At 42.5% G+C, this 18775-nt stretch overlaps 1 protein-coding gene across 10 annotated transcripts in view; it reads right to left on the reverse strand.

Moving 5' to 3' along the window:
• Positions 1 to 2527: 2527 nt before the first annotated feature.
• Positions 2528 to 18775, reverse strand: part of LOC104138512 (CUGBP Elav-like family member 4) — a 721557-nt gene continuing 705309 nt past the window's right edge. For 8 of the 10 annotated variants that reach the window (XM_009666153.2, XM_068925637.1, XM_068925634.1 and 5 more), the window contains exon 13: positions 2528 to 4714. The gene's annotated coding sequence lies outside the window, so the exon portion shown is untranslated. Of the gene's footprint in view, positions 4715 to 6532; positions 6621 to 18775 lie in introns of all 10 variants that reach the window. The other 2 variants (XR_011137468.1, XM_068925635.1) reach the window with 2 other exon arrangements.

Genomic DNA, 18775 nt, shown 5'->3' on the forward strand with positions numbered 1-18775 from the left:
GTGTCTGCATGGGACTCTAGAAAGAGTGAAAGCAAACCATGCCTTGTACTTGTGCTGAAGGTTGTCCCCAGCTATTCAGTGGGGATGGGATTGCAGCCTATTGTAATCACACTGGTGCCAAGGAGCACCTTGGCGAAGGATAGATATTTGACCTTTAATAAACCTTTAGCTTCATTTAACGTGATTTAGCAGCTACAAATAAGAGAGGAATCAGCACCAAACAGCCAGTAGCTTTTGAACCTCTGTAATAGAATGTTCCTTGGTCTGCTGTATTCTGGAAAATATGGGCAGGTAGTTACAGGCTTTCAGTTTGGCTTGGCCTCTGTCTTCATTTTTGTTCCTTCAGACTGATTTCAGGCTGGGGCTTTTCTTTGGCTTTTTTCCAGACCCATTGATGTAGTCCCATGCTTAAATAGGCCCACACTGCAAAGCTCTGTTTTGCTTTACAGCATCTGTAGTGTTAATGGGTGAACTTCTTTGGGAAGAAGCGTGGAGCCTCCAGATAACAAGCAATTATATCTTAAAACAGGGCTGGTATGTTTGGACAGCCCAGAGAAGACTGTTTAATTAACCATAAAGCCATGCTTACATTTGTGCTTCAGCCCATCCTATTTTAGCCTGCGTCTCCATCAAAACCACAGAGGTGAAAGCAGCAAGTAAACACCACTTAGCTGAGGTACCAGCAGCATTATAACCACAGCAGTACTTTATTCCCCTCCATATCAGTGTAAATTAACCTCCAGCAGGAGATCTGTGCTGTGGTGCCTGCCTCCTTTTTGGAGAGCGGGTTGGAGGCCTGTCCGTTTTGCCCTGTGCAATTTCATGCATTGGAGTGCACTGGGAGAAGGTTGTGGCCTATGCATAGTCCCTCCGTGTTTCACTGATGGTCCCTGCTGTTCCTGGTAGCTGGATTCCCCATTCCAGTAACCCCAACTGTGTCTCTGGGGAGTCAAGTATTTTTAGGAGTCCTGACCTGGTCCACATAAATGGCTTTAACAGTGTTTTCTGATCTCCCCTCAGGAGGTGGTTGCCCTCCTGCACTGGATATTTCATCACCTGTGTATTGAGGATAGATGAGACAAGACTCTGAAATCTTGTCTCATGATTATCCAACAACAGCCCCCACTTTGTCTCAATGGCTGGGGGTGAAGCTAGCTGGAAGCTCCAGGGATGCAGCTGCCTACTGAGCCTGTGTGACTGTGTCCTCATGGGTGGGTAAACCGGGATGTAACTCACAGTGCCAAATGCACTCAGAAAAGTAGCTCCTGCCTCAAGCGGACAGAAGGAAAGGCCCCAGGGAGCTTGAGTACAAGGAAGTACACCTGGAGGCACATCATGAGGGGAGGACAGCCCCAGAAACAAGGAGGGAAATGGGCAACAACTTTTAGTGCTACCTTTGCTGTGCCAGAGCTCACTGTGGGAAATTAAGCCTTTCCTATTCGTTGCGGGTTTTTCCCTCTTAAAAAAGTACCTTGGGTGATCTTCACTAGCGCCCCCTTAGTTCTCAGACTGGCCCAGGTCAGAGGATGAGCGGTTGCTCTAAGCTAGAGGAAAGGGTATGTCTCTATTTGTCCCTTGTGACCCTGCAGCTTGGTGCAGGCAGCTGGATGGGTTTTGCAGCAGAAATCTCTCCTTAGTGGAGACCTAGTCCTTATTTTTCTAGCTCGGTGACATTTGAAGCCAATTCCTACATCTTTAGCCTAATGAGCCCTCTATAGACTATATTCTGTGGTAAAGGCAGAGATGGGGTTGATGTATGTGCTCTTCTGTATTTGCCTTTACTTTCAGATTAAAAAGAAAATGCTGACCATATTCCCTCCTTATATTCTTCACCTGATTTACATTTCATTTATTTCTATAGTCCTGAACTGACATTAGTAACTCATAATAGTAATAACAGGAGTTTCTACTAGTAGAATTCCTTCCATCTGTAGAGTTCACATTATGGACAAGCACCATTAGCCCCATTTAGAGATGGATTTAGCTGGTGCAACTTGTCCAAATGCAGAGGCCCTTGTGAGAATCAGGACGAAAATGCAGAGTCTCCTGATTTCAGCCCCATGCTCAGCTCAACTGATCTCGTACTGCCATTTCAGGGAAAATTCACTCAAAAGACTAGATGTGAGGGATGCTCAGGAAGAAATTGAACCTCATCTCTAGAGACTGCTGAATTTCACAAGGTTGTCCCAAAGCAGCAAAAGGAGCAATGTCCCGAGCTTTGGCCTCTATACTTATCAGCATGAAAAAACCATGAGCGTGAAATCAAACAACAGGCTTCAAATGGGAGCTACAATGACTCTAATTTGTATGTACCGTTATTTGATCTTCTAACCTACTAGGTTTAAGGTAAACCACGGTGGAATATCAAGCAGGCATTAAATGAAACAGTGTCATTAATTCAATCCAATGAGATATGTTTTATATAACAAAGGGATTTGTTCTGATACTCAAACAATGTATATTAATGAAAGAGTCGAAATAGATTCATTTTGTTCTCAAAGCAAACACATTAAGGAAAGCCATCAAGAAGTAAAGAACATGGCATTTTTTTTTTTAAACTGTGCTTTATTTAGGGCTAAGCTGGAAAGCGTCATTCAATAATTACAGAAGATTACAAGGAGTTTTAGGGAATTGAGAGTGAAAGAGCAGTTGTATGGAACTGCAGCTGCGTTACACATCTGTATGTCCTAGCTGTGGGCTCAGTCTGGCTGTCCTTACTCGGGCAAAATACCCACTAGAACCCAGTGGGAGTTCTGCCAGAGTAAGGACTGTAAGATCAGGCCCAATAGGGAATTTAAAAAAAAAAAAAAAAAGAGAGAAAGGAAGAAAGACGTTCAAGATCAAGATAAAAAATACTAAGAGAAACAAACAAAAACATTAAAACAGAGTAAAACTGAATGAAGAATCAGAAACAATTATCACACTGCTCAGTCAATGCAAACAAGTGTGAGAATGATGTAAATCAAGTTTTAAGACTGAAAATAAATTATAATAAATATGATATACTTTAAAATATATGTGTTCTTAAATAATTCATTGTTTTTTCTGAGTCAGATTTTTTAAAGCAATGTCTTATTTTTTAACTGCTCTAAAGTCATTTACCAAAGATAAATATCGTGCTTTCATTAAATAGTTTTCCTTGTTTTTTCTCTATCATTACAATTAAAAGTCCTACAAAATATGCAAATTTATTTACAGAAAAACAGAGCCAGCATCTTTTTTTTTAAACATCCCCCTGTTTTTCAAAATTCCTTGTAAACAGTTTCAGAAATTCTTCAAAGAGATTGTTTTTTTATGTTATTTTTTGTTTTTATTTTTTTATGTTATTTTTTTTTCTTTTTTAAGATTAAGGTTCTAGGCTAACCCCTTGCCCTGAAGGTTTCTAGAGCAAATATGGAAGCTACTGAAGCATAGGATGATGGGAATTTTGCGGACAGCAGATCATGAAGACATGAAGCATTTAGCTGTGTTTTGTTGTTCAAGTTAGAACTAACGTCTGATAAAAAGACAGCTGTTTTGTTTCCCATTTGCATTGTCTACAGAATCGAGTTTTGTTTTGTTTATTTTTTTTTTTTAAATAGCTGGAATGCTTGCAGTTAAAAAAGCTGCCAAAATAGCCATTTCTCTCCTTTTTCTCCTCGATAAATAACAGCATCCAACAGCAATTGGCAGAGTAGGAATTTATGCTCAATCTAAACTCTACAAAAATTACAGTTCTACAACATCTTTGTTTTTAGCATTAACGCTAACTTCTATGTAGTATTTTTTTTTGCTTTTTTGTTTTTTATGTTGTCTAATTTTTTCTATTATATAGGTATTTTAAACTTTCTTTTTTTAAATTCTGTACAACTATTAGGATTTTAAATGGGGAGAGTTAGAAGCATTTACAAACCTTTTTTGTTTTCCACTTTAATATCAACCATCTTTCCTTTCTCTTCTCTATGCCTTTTTATGTATTTATTTATGTATTTATTTATTTACTTTTTTGCTTTTCATAGATATCCATCTTACCTGCCTTTAACAGCGCGATCCTTACGTATTATACAGAAAACCATATGAAAGCTTCATAGACTCTAATTAATGTATAACCAAAGAACCTCCCAAAGTATCAAAGAACTATTATCTTGCCGTTTTAAAAGCATTTAAGCATTTTTTTTTAAATTTTTACATATTTCATATAATCGCTCTCAAAAACTGTTTTAGGAACAGCTCAGAGAAAAGGAAAGAACTTCCATATTTTACATACAGCTACAAGTCTGCGGTAAAAAGTTTTGTCCTTTGGTCCCTATATAGCTAAGGAATGACAGATAAAGATGCTCAGTGACTGTTACCATGGGTCACGCATGGTAACCGCATCCTTGGTGGCAAACAGGCACTCCTTTGTCAGCATCCAGGTTTGCATCTCCTGTTTGAAGAAAAGCCGCTGTGGTGATATCAGTGTCTCTTCAGAAATCCTGGTTGATCTTGTTCCTGTTCTGATTTTACTTATGTGTTTGTTTGTTTGTTTCAAGCGCATGTCCTTCGAAGTCAGCAGATGTGATACTTTTCTTGAAGAAATGTTACAGTCTAAACAATCAAAGAGAGAATAAGTCTGAAGTCTTCAGCTTGATTGATATTTGCTGATATGTCAAAGGTGTAATCCAACAGTTCCCGTTTTTTTTTTTAATATATATATACTTTTTTTTTTCTAAATGTGGCCCATTCAGCTGCTGCCCTAAAAAATGAAGAAGATCATTGCAAATTAAATCAAAAAGGGGAGGGGGAAGTAGGGAAGGAGGGGTAACTTGGGGGGGAGTAAGACCTAAAAAATGAAATAAAATTAAAAACAAGCCTGTTCTTTTGGGCCCAATCCTGCTCCTGTTGAAAGTAAAAGGGTGTTTTCTTCTTCCCTTCAATTGGGACAGGATGGGGCTTCTGGTTTGGTGTTTTGTTTTTTGAGGTATTGGCTCTGATTCTGCTCCCACTCACGTCAACAGAAAGATTCTCCTTGACTTCAGTGAGAACTGGATCAAACCCAAAGAAGTGAGCAAGGTAGTCACGATCATGATAGAGAAAAATGCAATTGTTCCCAATAATAACAGTAACAATTCAAAATAGTAGTAATGTATGTCTATATAAATGCATATCACTATGTATGTACAGATAGCTACATTTTAAGTTATTTTTAAGTGCAACTTCACAATGCCAGATCACAATCTTGCTTGGTGGGATTTTGTACTGTGAAAGGCATTGAGAAAGAATTATTCTGCATTTTAATGGAGTGCCAACTATGACAGTGTATGAGCTTTCTGCGGAGACATAGCTGCCAATAACATCTACTCCTTTGTGAATGTCAGGAAGTAAGACTTTGAACAGGCAATTTATAGGAGGTTAAATAAAAAAAAAAAGACTGTTGGGATAAACTTTTTTTTTTTTGGCAAAAAAATGTAAAGCTAACATTTCTTAAATAAAAAAGTTATTTAAAAAAATGTAATCATGATCCGACTAGGCTTGACATTTAAGTAGGATGCTTAATCATTAAGGATTAGCTCTTATCTCTTTCTAGCAAGCAGGTTCTTCTTATACACTCGGTGATTTATTACATCAAGAAACTTAGAAACTGCAAAAGGTCCACTCTGGTGGAAAAGTGTCATGCGGAATATCAATCCATGCTGGCAGGTTTTCACACTGTTGGTTCAACAAACAGCAAACCGTACACAGCAGTCTAAACAATTACAACACCAAAAATAATAATAGAATAAAAAAATAAAAAAACACTCGTCAAGGACCCTTTTTCAGTTGTAAACAAAAAGATGCATTTTGCTTTTTGATCTGGGTGGGTTTTTTTCCCCACTCAAAACAATCCCTCCCTCCCCTCGAGCAATTAATTTTGGCTGGAGTTGCTGTAATACAGAACCTTAGAATTAGGAATTCTTGAAAAGGCATACAACGAGGCTTTTCTTGGGGTTGCTTTTTTTGGATTGCTATAGTTTTCAAACTACTGTTACTATCATTACTATTTTTGGTTTTGTTTTTTAATTTTTGGAGAGTGATTTGAAATATCCTAAGGGAAAAAAAAGGTGTCAATTGAAAAAGGCCCCCAATTCTCCGGAAAAAAAATAAAATCACAAGATTTTCAGTGCAAAAAAATTAACCACGCATTTTTTCTCTCTTTTTTTTTCCAAATTATCGGTACAGTTATAACAATCCCATTTTTTTCTAAAGAATTAGGAATCCATCTTTTTTTTTTTCCTTCTATGTGACATCTAAAGAAGCATAAAATGCTGACGAGAAATCAAACGACAAATAAAGAAACCACTGCAAGCACCAAAAACGAAACGAAAATGAGCACAGCAAAAAATTGTGGCAGCACAAAGTCAAAAAAGGCACATGTGATCATGACTGGCCAATCATCAACTGATACAACATCCAAGAAAAATGCTTCAATCACGGCACCTGCACGAAACTTGACGGCATGTCATGCAACCAATTCTTAGCTTGTTACATGACGCCATCATGTCACACTTTCAACTTCGAGTTGATTTGAACTTACGGCCTGGGGGACTGTATTCTCCACTTTCATGTCATTACGTGAACTTTTTTCCTAGCTCAGCGCGAGACTGTGGTGGATTTGACTGGCTCTTGGTTGGTTTTGTTGGAATTTGATTGAATGACAAAAGAAGAAAAGATTTTTTTTATATATATATATATATATTTATATATAGTGTGGAAAAGGGGAAAGGTGGGGAAAGAAGATATATATAAAAATAATAATAAAAAAGTTACAAACACAGCATCAGTCAAAAAGCTATAATGAAAATACTTGCCATTAAACTATAGAAAATGAAACAAGAAGGAAAGCAAAACAAACAAACCAAACAGAAATTAAAGAAAGAAAGGAAGAAAGGAAGAAAGAAAAGAAAGAAAGAAAGGAAGAAAAAAAGGATGGAGGAGGCCTAGCCAGGGACACATACGTAAAACATACACTTAAATGTAGACACACGGTCAACAGTGAACAGTAACAGAACATTATGCAGCGGCTGTTGAAGAGAGCATGCACTGAATGAATGAGAGCAGACACAGATCGGTTTGCAAAATCTGAAAAATAAATACATTTGCTGCCAACCAGGATGCTTTTGTTAGCAGCAGCCTCTCCCACACCACCCCCCGCCCCCAGCCTCCTGGGCTTTGCTAGCCAAGGTCCTCCAGGAGCCTTTCCATTTCCTTGGAGGGACTCTGGAGCAGCTACTGCTCTAATTTGATTACATCCCAGAAAGTTAAAGTCATGGGGCGCAATAGACCAAGAGCTGCTCTGCTTTGGCTATTGAGGAAAAAAAAAAAACACCAAAAGGAGCATCTACTGCTGGTTGCTGCATGTCCATTTAGTGGTTCCTAGGATGGCAGGCTCCAAAATGCAGCAATGCTGGTATGACATGGGAAGCAGACTTGTAGGAGGACTTGGATGATGCCATGGTGCCTAAATCAGCATCAGTAAAAGAAGGAAATGCCTTTGGTATTTGGCTCTGGCCTGAATTTTAAAAATGGAAGAAGAGAAAAGAGAAGAGAAAAGAGAGAGAAGAGAAGAGAAGAGAAGAGAAGAGAAGAGAAGAGAAGAGAAGAGAAGAGAAGAGAAGGGAAGGGAAGGGAAGGGAAGGGAAGGGAAGGGAAGGAAAGGGAAGGGAAGGGAAGAGAAAAGAAAGGAAGGAGAGGGAAGGGAAGGGAAGGGAAGGGAAGAGAAAAAAGAGAAAAAAGAGAAAAAAGAGAGAAAAGAAGGAAAGAGAACTGCCAGGGTCTGGTAGCTGCAGTCCGCAAAACACCCTGTTCCTTTCCTATCAAGAAGAGTGTCCCTTTACTGGCCCTGGGAGTTTTGCATCAGTAAACACCAAAAATCACTGCACACAGTGATATGCTTGTCTCAGTCAGCGGCTGTGCACCCTGTTCGTCAGGTACTGCCTTTCTATCCCCTTGGCAGGGCTCATCTCTCTCCTGTCTGCCTAGTTCTGAAAAGTCACTGCACACGACTGAAATTTCACCTTGCATTTTAGGTGTCACAAGAATATTGTTGGCACTTCTCATCCTGGAGTCATGCATGCTGGCTAGAGAAAATTCTTTCTTTGGATTTTTTTTGATTGTTTCTATTTTTTCCACACTGAAATATGCATTCTGGATAGGCAGGCTATGCTCAGCTGACAAGAGATGGTGCTGAACTAAGACCCTGAACTGAAGGCTGGATTCAGCTCCAAACTTTGCGCGCAGTTGGCTGCTGTCTTCTTGGTTGGAGCTGAAGCCCTGCCCTTTGACTATTTGGAAATGTCGCCCTGAACTTCTCAGGGTCTGCGTGAAGGGAACAGACTGGCATCCCCAGGGCAGATGCAAGATTTGGCTCTATAGTTTTTTCTCAAGCCAGAAGATTTCAGAGAGAGAAAACTGACTTCATGAAGATGACTTGGGGTAGAGCTGCTGTCACTTGTATCCCTGGTTACCCAAGGATGAGCAGCATGAGCTATACAGGTCCAGACTGCATGTAAGGAAGATGAAAAGGCCTCCAGGATTCCTACTACCCTACAGGCCTTTCTTGTAGCCACAAGAGGAAGAGCAGGTGGGGGTGGAAGAATGGATTGGCAGCAGTGTCTTAGCAAGTCTCAGGTCTTTCCTTACCTCAAACATGCTGGCCCAGACAGCACTGTGGATTAGGCTTTGCTTGGAAAAGAGCTAAAATGCTTTTCTCCCCTGAATGGAACAAGGAGAGACTTTTGGGGAATAAATAAAATCCTGCTCTATCCCTAGGAAGTGGCTTCTGCCTGGGCCGGGAATACAGGATGGCACTGGCTGTGGAGGTAGGGCTGGCTGTGGTGGTGAGTGGCTGGGGTGAGTCGACACTGATCCTCTACTGAGAGCTAAGGGTTGCATGTCTAGCTGCCTACCTGCACCTGGGTGCCTGGTTATGCCAGGTAAGGCATCCAAAATGCCCTGCATGATGTGCCCTGTGTGTATGTGCTGCTGAACATAGGTGCTGGTATGCCCTACATATGTTAGCCCAAGGTAACCCTGAAGCGGAAGAGAGGCTCTTGAACATAAACTTTTCTGAGGAAATAATTTTCTTTTATGGTTGGAATAGGGAGGACCAGATTGATCTGTCAGTGACCACTGGTTTTGGAGTGGGTCCTACTGTCCTTCTTCCTGTCCTCCACACACACCTTCAGACGCCGTGGATGTGACAACATAAACACAACACGCACACATACACACACACACACACATGTACGTACAGATGAAGGGTTAGGACTTGCTGAGGGTGAAAGAACCAAAAAAACAGAAAATGCTCTTTAAAATCAAAGTCAAAAGTGGGCATCCTGTCCACCTAACTTGGAACTGTATTTTAAGCACCAAAGGAAGCTGTCCTTCAAAAGTAGGGGTCTACGTCACCTACCTAGTCAGTGTAGAGGAGATTTTTTGAAGGTCTCTAGAGGGATGTCCTGCCCACACAGCTGACATACCTGAGCTTAGGCAGTTGGTAATATGCAGCAATATCTTTAGGTCAATTGATTGATTTAGATGAAATAAATAGGCTTTCAAGTGCACCATCTCCTTTTCAGGTCCTAAACCTGGGCAGACAGACTTTCCTTCTGGAGGGCTAAAAAGGCAAATGCCTTTCTCTGTTGACTAGGCAAAGAAGTTAGATACCTATCTGACGAGGACAGCTTCATCAGTGGCCTGAAATTTAGAGGCAAGTTAGGCATCTGTGCTAGATAGACTGGATGCCAGCCAAAGTCATCTGTTTAAGAAAAGCAATTCACTTTGTTGGGTACAGGTATAAACTTAGGGCATTGCTGAAGTAAATTTGTGAATAAAAACGTTAAAGTTATGAAGACAAGTATATACAGCCTAGGTCAGAAGTGATACATTGGAGATAAAGAGGGAACATACTTCCTGAGCCCTGGAGCGCTGGGCACAAGGACAGATTATGCAAAGTATCTTTGTTGCAGATAACACTGACCAAGAACTTGCTCCACTGAACAAATCATAGCCAAATAGACTCAGTAAATGCCAGTAAGTAGGCTTCTACTTCGAAGCATCTAAGTGGAGCCTGAGACTATTCTCCCTAAACTCTGGATGGGAATGCTTTAAACCCCTATCAGTGGGACTCAAGATGCATAAGTCTTCACCTGAGCAAATCATCTCAGGCTGCTTTTAGTGGAGAGAAACAGAGCTTGAAGGTCTCAATCACTTCATCCTAAAGGATCCCTCCAGATTACGCCAGGTGAACCATGGCCAAAGGGGGCCTATGTCTCTCTGATGATTATAAAGATGACCTTGAGTGACTTGCTCAAGACAGGTATGCTGTAGGTCTCTAACATGAGAAGAAATAAATCCTAATTGAAGCCTCAGCTGGAGCGCACACAGCTTTAGTGGTGTCCTTACAACGCTTCCTCACTCTATTGTCGGCACAACAGTCCCAATGCTACAAACACTGCTGTCACATGAAAGCTTTTAACAGTGGCTTCTGACCAGACTTCAGGGATTGACTCTATATTGTGGGAGACATTAATTGCCCATGTCATGAGCCAGGGCAAGATTACTTTCTCCTGAAGCCTTTGGCCTGGACTAGATATAAGCACTTGATTTAGGAGTGTATTTACTCTAGACTCTACATGTCTGATGACTCTATTCAGCTAAGATCTAAATGGGCCTTGAAGGTGTCACCCTCTTTCACTCTCCAAAGACTAGAAAGGAAATTTAGCAAGTCAGGCTGAGTGAGCAACCCATGGAAAGCTTCAAGGCTGCTTTCTCTCACTGCTACTAATAAGGAATGATACAAATGCTTGTATCAGAATAAACAGGTGATTAGAGACTACAGAACGATGAGAGGATTGAGCCATTTAATGGCAACCTGTGCACACCTTCCATCCCTACTTTCTACACACGGCCCTGCTAAAGAGCATCAACATGAACAGGGAGGTTGGACTAGATGATCTCCAGAGGTCCCTTCCAACCTAAACGATTCTGTGATTCTGTGATTCTGTGATCAACATCCCTCCAACTGGTTCTAATTTTTCAGCTGTCCACCTGTATTTCTTCAGTTCCCCATAGGTCTGAGTCATTGCTGAGACCTGATGGCCATGAACCTGGGCCTCTTCAGATAACTAGGCTGTCCCCCCAAGACTGCTGAAGCATTATCCAAGGATGAATTTCCCAGAGGACAGAGAAGAGGATGCCAAAGAGGCTTTGGCCCCCATTTATACCTCCAACCTGATGGGTCGTTATGGGCTAAACCCATGTCTGTGAACCAGCATGAAAGATTCTGCCCTGTCCACTGCCAGTGCCAATGGCAAATACCCCAGTGTCAGTGGGAGAAGGATCACTACTTTTGCTACTGAATATTTATGTGACAAAGTGAAGCTATTGTGTGCAGCAGGATTGTATCCAACTGTATAACAAGCTGTTGAAACAGAGAGAGAGGGATAGTTCTTTCCCAAAGATTTTATGAACTAAGAAAGTGCAGTTCTGATCTTCTTTGAAAGTACACAGTTCCTATGCTCTGTGATATTCACCATAAATCTAGGAAACGCATCTCACGCTATGCTTGTGCAGCACCTCACACACACCTCTCAGGGCGTCTGCTTGATGTTAGGATATGAACGTATCCGCTAGGCTTGCAAATATAAACCGCTACAGGTGCAAGATTATTCTGTCCTCACAGGACCACAAAGAGAATTGGCCCAACACTGCTTCCCTCACAGTCCACTTTCAAGTTGAAGCTCTTATTCTTTTACTCCATGACACTACTGCCTCCTATTTTTCATTTATTTCTACTGTATCTTTCCCCCCTAGTCTTTCCTAGCCCAGTCCCCATGGGTCATCTTTTCCATCCATTTTTCTGTGCTGTTTTGGAGGCAAGGACCCTCTTCCTGAAGAAACTCAAAGGCCTCGCTTCTTCCTCTACCAAAGTGATAGCCTCCTATGCTCACAGCTAAGCCTCTGATGCTGGCTTAATATTGCTCATGTGCCCACTCCATACTCAGGTTTTGTTATCTTCACGCCATACCTACTACCCTGTATGTTTGCACGCGTGTACATACGCTTGTGAGCCCATTCAAAATTGCAGTCAGGATCATGTCCTTCCATCTTTTAGAACCTGTGCCCAAGCACACCTCTAGCAAGGCAGCGGAGATATTTTTCCTCCAGGTGACAGATCTTTACAGTTATTGCCTCTGAGGCCGATCAATATTATTTAAATTCCAACCCGTGTTTTTCTCCCTTGCCTTTCTTCTTGTTTCTATAGCAATTTCTCTCTCTGTTTTATGCTTCTGCACCAACTTTCTTCTAATGCTGGAGGGCTTTGCCTTCCCCCGTCTCAGCTCTCCCTCCTCACTGTATACCTAGACACCAGTATGTGCATAGATCTCCCCTTCCTGGCCCCCTTCCTGCCTGCCTGGCGGAGGTGCAGAAGGGAAGCAGGGCTCTTTGCAGCTGGCTCCATCCCTGCAATGACTGCTGCTGAGGCTGTAGCAGGGAGTCCAAGATTAGGAGCCCAAATGTCTTAGAGTGGGAAGGGCAGTGAAGGGGACTTTGCATCCATGCTGGGATAAAATGAAGCCTGATCATTTATACAAGAAATCAATGCATTTACCTGGACTCTTGGGGTGCTATTTTTAGGAAGCAAAAAAATGAATGTTTTTGTCAGATGCTTAAGTTCCAATATCTAAAGGTTAGAAAGGAGATAGATACTATATATGACTCTTTATATACATGAATGTTCACATATATGTATCATACATGTATATATAAAGAGGTACTGTACATACATACATACCAACAGAGACAATTACACATACACGGACAGAAAAGCTAATGTGTTCTAACAGGGAGACGGGAGTCCAGCATTTTGAATGCTAATGTTTTCTGGTTTTTTTTAAGATGCTTGATGTCCCTGCCTTACTTTTCTCATTTATAAATTAAAGGTGACGATAAAAATTAGCTCTTAAATTGTAATGCCCTTCTTTCAAATAATCCTATGACTTACTTGCTGTGCAATGTTGTTACTAGGATTGTTCTCATTTAACTATGTTACATTAAGAGCTAGTTGAAAAATGACAATTATTTTCCAGGGGAAAATTGTCATTATTTTGGCTTTCTTTCCTGTGAATATTTTAGTTAAAAAACAAACCAAGATTGGGATGTGGGTGATGGTGAGAGGAAGAGATTAATTTTTGCCTTTTTTTAATCAATCTGAAAACCAGTTCATTTTTAACAGAAATTTAGTGTTTTGCAGGCCAACATTTTTAATCAAGTGGTTTTTGTTTTTTGTGCTGTTGGCATTTCTTTTTTAATCTGCTAGAATGAAAATTTGCTGCAGAAACATCTAGTGTGGTCAAAATGTCACTTTTTGGTCATCCCCTCCTCCTCCAGCCACTTTGATGAAAAAATGTCAAGCAGCAACAGCTGTGTCACCTCTGATTTATCTATTTTTTTCTAGAGCCATTAGTCTCAAGCAGCGGATGAAAAAAGCATTGCAACAGAACAGCCACTTCTTGAGAAGCCAGCTCGGATGGTCAGAAAATGTCACTGGTTCCCCATGCAGTGTTGCCTTTCCTCACCCTGGTGACAGGCGAGGTGGGTGCGACCTGATAGGGGTTAAAGGGACAGAGATGTCCTGAAGGTGATGAGTCTGGGGGTATCCTAGGGGGGATTAGAGCGGGTCTGGGCTGGGACAGTGCAAGGACGCAGGGCGGTGGGGGCTGCAGGGCAGGTGGTGCAGTTTCACCAACCATGAGCTTTGCCTGCAAAGGTCAGTGCAATAAACTCACAGGCCGCGGAGGTAAGCAGGACTGTAGCTGAACGTAGGCTGAATGTTAGGTGGGAGAGGAAATTAAGCTGTGTGGAAGCTACCTTTCTGCACGTAATGAAAGGTTCTTTATTACAAGGGGGCCTCAAGGAGTTTGCTACCTCCTGAGCATTGTACCAACAGTTTAATTAAAAAAATGTACATGGTTGAAAACCAAGTCTAATTGGAAAGCTGTGAGCGAGCCTCTCTGCCCAGTCTCCACTGGTTCTGTTTTTTTTTTTTCCTTTCGCAGATTGACAAGAGCTTATCAAAATGCTGATGAACTTGATGCCTCACTCCCATTCCTGTTGCTGATGGATAGACAGGGACGCTACACAGACTCCCCTCTTCCCTTTTTCTGTCAGACAACAGCACCTTGTAGGATGATGTCAAGACCCTTAATCAAGCCCAGCTGTCTGATCTCAGCAGGTAGGGTTATACTGCCTACAGCCTCCAGGTAGGTGGTCTGATACACCCTCCCCAGAGCTCAGGCGCCTGCCACCAGACACGATAATCCACAGCCATCTGTCAGTCTTGGGAGAAGGAATGAGCTCTCACTATTCTAGGTCTAGGCTAGTCTTTTTGTAACGTCAGCTGTGAGCTGAGAACCCATATTAACCGCAGAGGGCTCAAGCAGCAAAGGAAGGGGCTGGCCTTGTAGAGTAAGAAAGTGGCGGTAGGGGTGGAGGCAGGAGAACTGATTTAGGAGCCTCCTCAGGGCTAGTACAGAAGATGAGGACAGCCTGGGAAGACCGAGAGCAGGAAGGAGTTGTTAGGGTTTCCACCAGCCTAGGAGGAGACCCCAGGTCTCCTCCCAGCTGGAATTCCAGGCAGGATTCCCCAGTCGCTGTCATGAGACTGGTCCTGTGCTGACAGCAGGAGGCAGGACTGGCCTCAGGATCTGCCTGGCCAGCCCAAGGATGGAGTAGAGGGGGCACCCTGAGCCGGATGACCGTGCAAGACTGCCTAAGTGCAGCAAATACTCATCCAAGTCCATTTCGTGGCCCTGGAAGGCAGAGTCTGTGCCCTGCTTTAACTTGCAGCATGTCCCAGGCACAGTGTCACTACTCATGGGTTCATTTCTCAGAGATGCATAATGGGAACCCTTCCCCCGGGGGTGAGACTTTGCCCATTTTCTGCTAAGTCTGTTCAGCACCTTGCTTAGCCTCTGTATCCCTCTAAATCAGAATGCAGTCAGGAGCACATACTCCCAGCTTGCAACACTCAATTATTGCTTCTGATATTTTATTTTTTTTGCCTGCAGCTTCAAATTACCTTCAAGGTGCACAGTGCAATTAGCTAAAAATATTTCCTGCTTCATTTTAATTGCACTAAAACTCTAATGCACCTCCAGCGAGGAGCAGTAAGGTGGAAATTGGTGCCCCAAATATTTCAAATTGATTAAAGCCCAGGATGACTCAATAAGCTTACATAGTTCTATTAATTATTAAATGTTATTAATTTTTTTGTTAAAAAAAAACCTTCCTGAAGCCACATTCTATATATTTCTGAAAGGAGATATTTTCACTAAGGAGATGATAACTCTTTCTGAGTTTGAGGAAGACAGGACAAGAATTCCTTCATATAGTTGGAGCAGTTTCCATCTGAAGAATTCACAGCTCTTGGTAAATTTTAGTATCTCAGAATTTGTTACTGAAAACACTTATGTACGTGACTGATGTATGTGACATATATGTGACTCACTTCACTGCTATAGCTGAGGTATTTATATGGTTCTAACTTAGAAATGGATCACATTTTTGTTCAAAGTCTTTCTTGGTTGAAAATGCAGGTGATCAGTCACTTTGCTTAAAAAATGATCAAAATTTTTTGTCTGACAAGGAAAAAAAAAAGCAAAATAGAATAATTTTTCTGAAAGCAGTGAGAACCAATGTTCTGATTTCTTCATTTCCAGGATGGTTTGTTCATACGTTTACTTCAATGTATTTTGAAAAAGATGCTGAAAATAAACCCCAAATTTCATTTGCATCAATTCAAGAAACTGGGTTTCTGAGTCTCTGTCACCTCAGCCACCTTGTGCTGAAGATGTCTATCCCCTTGTGCCTGCAGCGGTGCTGGCTAAGCGCGTTGTTACCCTCCAGTCTCCCAGCGCTCAAGCCAAGGCTGAACTCTTCCGGAGCTGCTTCGGAGCTTTGCATGGGATCACTCCATGTAACCCATTTTAGTCGAAATGAACCTGAGTATCTTCAATATGAAACAGCAGGTTATTGCTGGTCTAGCTGACTTCAGACCTGTCAGGAAGCAATTGTATGAGCCATTCAGCTGGCAGTGAGGTGGGGGGAGCTGCTGAGCAGCTGGGGATGGTGGCCCCTCCAGCTGATCTTGCTGCAGCTGGAAATCAAAGTGTGGCTCTGCTGACTTAACAGAAAGCCATGAACTGCAGTGGGGTGTCCAGTGCTCCAGTCTTGCATCCTAGCCCTGTAATTTCATTTCCTAACGTTAATATTAGTGGTGTCATTGTTCTGAGATTTAAGTGTGTGCAGGATTGCTGACAGCTCTGCTGTTGGAGAAAAATATTGCAGTCATCTGAGGTCATGAAATTCTGTCTAAGGGGTTTAAAGGAAATGTAGAATGGTTTAATAGCCACTCTTTATTTCTAGGATTATAACCTGTATATCTATTTTTGATTTTTTTTGCTCTTTTGGATTTACATTTTCAGTACCAGTACAACAAAGACATTGTGAAAGGTCACAAACGGACTTTGCTAGTGAAAGCTTTCACTGGCCAATTTGCCTTATAGAGGCTATCCCCAGGGATGCAGCAGGTTCTTAGGGTCTCTTCCCTCCTCTAGTCCTCAGGCTCTCAACTCCACTTGCTAGCTCTGGGAAGGCTAATGTCAACATGAGCCTTTAGGCTACTCCCAGTGCCTAAGAGCTGGGAATTTTCTTGAGTGGGGAATGGTGAGGGGGGAAAGGTGGGCTTGAATGCATGTCTCATCCACTTCCATGGCTGTGAAGAGTCCATGGCAAATGTCAGAAAGATACTGCCCATCTTTGCAACCTTCTCTTCCTCCCCTGCAGTCTCCAGAGTAAGAACAACCTCTGACCAGCTCTGGAGCAGCTCATGTCTGCAACCGATTCTTATACAATTTTGAGGGAAACTGAAGGTGCTCAGCCTCTTGCCACAGGGTATATTGAGAAGAGGAGTCTCTGAAAAACAACTATCCCCTCACTGCTGGTATGCAAGTCCATTCAGCTTGTCTGCTCTGAAGCAGAACTCCAGGAAGGCAGGTAGTGGCTCCTCCTTCCCCATGGGAATACAGGAGACAGATTAAAGAGAAGGGGAAAAAATCATTTCACAGCTAGTCTGCCCCGAACAAGAAAAGGTTCCTGACACCAACAAACTAATCAACGCTGAAAGCTTATGAGGTCAAGGTTTCCCTTCTCCTCCATTATTCTTTTGATTTTTTTCCTGACTGGCTGGGACTTGAGCGCTGCCCTGGCAAGTCTATAAATATAAAAACCTTTCTTGCCTTCCTCTGGAAACACCAAAGACCATTTGAATAGCTGTAGGGAGAAGTTAAAACTAAATTAAACCAACGCAACCCACAAAAACAGCTTGTCCAGCCAATCTTCATGTACAGCCCAAAAATTGCTGCAAGTCAGGCCCGAGAAGCTTGTTTTTGCCCAGCGGGAAATGCGGAAGGCAGCCCCCCCTCCTAAGAACAGGCCCTCTGGATTCAGTGTTTCACATGAAGGTTCAAGGCCAGGAACGCTAAGCAGCTGGCCAAGCTGGCAGAGAGTGTGAGCTATGTCTTAAGGAGGGCAGCCTGGCTGATCAGGGTTGAGTGCTGAACATACAGGCTGAGTCTGGAGCTACGGCGTGGGATGGCTCCTCAGGGCCTTCTTCCCCATACCTGCTTCATGAAACGCCACTCAGACCCATCGGGTGGCCGTCTGGTTTGCAGCCTCTAGGGGTTTTCCTGACTCGGCCACCAAGAGCTCAGACTTTGGCAGGTGGAGACTAGCACCTACATAGCATAAAACACTCCTGAAGACAAATGAGGTGTCTTTATAAACCCACTTGGTGTGGAAGGGAAACAACAGCTACAAGACCTGGTAATGTCTTCATGCTCAGACTGGTGCTGCATTAGAAACGAAGAAGGTCCCTGTTTTAAGGCACTTCCTATGCTCTCTGCACTGCAGCGCAAGGAACTTTACTAAGCAGCCTTTCAGTGGCAAAGGCAAGGCTGCTCACTTCATCTTTCCAGTCCTTGGGCTCTCTGTTGGGCTGTACGCCTCTTCAGTGCATATGGTTGCTCTGTGAGAGGCTCCGTTTGGTAGAAAAAAGGGAAAAGAAAAATGCCTCGTTCTCCACCGAGGTCTGACAAACAGGAATCATAGCTGCAGCATAAGCTTCTCTGATGGATTCTGCCCCAGCAAAATGAAATTAAGATTTCAGCAAACAAGCCCTGATTCCATGGTACCAGTAGAACAAATGACATCTGATAATTGCTAACTCCTTTTGCTTATTCTTTGCTCTGTTCACCCCATCAGTCTCTCCAGATTATATTTTCAGCTGAGTTTAATGAACGCCATTTATTAAACTAACACCAGGGTTCTGCTCCGGCCTCAGACAGATGTGCCTGCTAATATGAATCATTTTGTTCAATTGGATTATTCTGATGGAGAGCGGATCCCTGCCACTCTATGGAACACAAACAAATGGGGAACAGCTCGCCTCCAGTTGTGACCAGCCGTCTGCGTTCATTAGGAGGCAGCTCCAGGCTCCATAGGTAGCTTGGCAGGATGGCATCCTGGTACTGGTCCCTTCCGCCAATGCTTCTGCTCCTTTCTATACTACCCCTCGTGCACAGAAAAAGTCCACAACTTAATGTGGCCCTGAGCCTGGCTTGGCACTGTGATGTGTGCATTATTGACACCTTTCCTGCGTTTATCATCAGGTGCATAGGCAACAGGATCCTCCCTCTCCTTTGTCACGAAGAACAGT

Source organism: Struthio camelus, chromosome W (genome assembly GCF_040807025.1).
Source record: "Struthio camelus isolate bStrCam1 chromosome W, bStrCam1.hap1, whole genome shotgun sequence".
NCBI classification, from domain to species: domain Eukaryota; kingdom Metazoa; phylum Chordata; class Aves; order Struthioniformes; family Struthionidae; genus Struthio; species Struthio camelus.